The sequence below is a fragment of the Chrysochloris asiatica genome, unplaced genomic scaffold, assembly GCF_000296735.1.
Source record: "Chrysochloris asiatica unplaced genomic scaffold, ChrAsi1.0 scaffold00178, whole genome shotgun sequence".
NCBI lineage: Eukaryota > Metazoa > Chordata > Mammalia > Afrosoricida > Chrysochloridae > Chrysochloris > Chrysochloris asiatica.
Window position 1 is genome coordinate 781,837 of NW_006408696.1, and position 1,466 is coordinate 783,302.

Genomic DNA, 1,466 nt, shown 5'->3' on the forward strand with positions numbered 1-1,466 from the left:
AGAGAAGCATGCCATGCAGATATGGCTGAGAAGATGTTGTTCTGATCAAAGAACTATATCCTATGCACATTAATATCCATTATATTAATATATTAACATTAATGTATTATTATCCATACTAGTATTTCTTGATCCTGAAATGTAACCAAGTATTTCCCTAATCAACCCCATAATCTGTGAGTTCTGTGTGGACACTGCAATGGATTATTGACCCTAGCGGAGAAGTAGAGGATGCGGAGGAAGGGACAGTTGGTGCTAAAATTGGTAAAGAAGGTTGTAGTGTGAAGGTGCGTCTGGTCTTTGCCTCGTAAGAGTCAACATTGGCCCAATGCTGATTCTTCTCCTCATCCCTTGGGAAGTTATAGAAGGTCAGATGTTTCCCCCTCAGTCATTGGTACACCCTAAAAGCATAGAAGCTTCTCCAGCTAGCAATATAAAAGGAAGACAGAGGAGAATTCAGAGAGATTAGAAGCAGAAGAATTTAATGTGCCATTGCTAGTTTTGAAGAAGAAGGGGCTACCAGTCAAAGAATGTAAATGGCCCATGTTGTTGTTGTTAAGTGCCATCGAGTAGATTCCAACACACAGCAACCCTATGTAGCATTTCTGAGCAGCGGATGGTGAGTTTGAACTGCCAACCTTGTGGTTCAAGCCATCCTTGTGGTCTAATGCTTATCCTATAGCACCACATTAGAACTCCTGATGGTGTATAAGAACTGAGAGTATCCATTGGCTTACGGAATGGGCACTTGATTCTTCAGACACATGCTGCTGAATTCTGCAAATGACTTGAGTGAACTTGGGAGCAGATTTTATCCCAGAGCCTCTAGGTAAGAGCCCAGGCTGGCCAACACCTTAACTTTAGCCTTGTGAGACTATAAGCCAAGTACTCAGCTGAATCTGCTTGAAGTTCTGAATTACAGAATTATGAGATAATAAATTTGTGGTAATCGGCTATGCAGCTGTAGAAAATTAATACAGTAACATTTGAGTTAAGACCCGAATGATAAGAAAGAACATCAATGGCACATCTAGAATAGTGAGCGCCTCTGGAAGGAAGAACAAATACAACAGATTTGAAGCTGAGATGGATTTGGGAGAGTAGCAGAAACAAACAGAAGGCTAGCATGGCTGGAGCCTCCAGAATGAAGGGAGTGAACAGATGAGCTCAGAGCTGAGGTAATGGCTAAAAAGAGGAAGACCCCCAAGGAGATGGACTGACACAGTGGCAGCACCAATGGTCTCAAGCGTAACAACTGTGAGCATGGTGCAGGACTGGGCAGTGTTTTGTTCTGTTGTGCATGGGGTCACTTTGAATTGATACCAATATAATGGCAACTAACAACAACATCATCAACAACACAAAAAGATATGAAGTACTGATACACGGTATAACATAGATGAACCTTGAAAAGATTATGCTAAGTAAAAGAAGCCAATCATAAGAGACCACATATTATATGATTT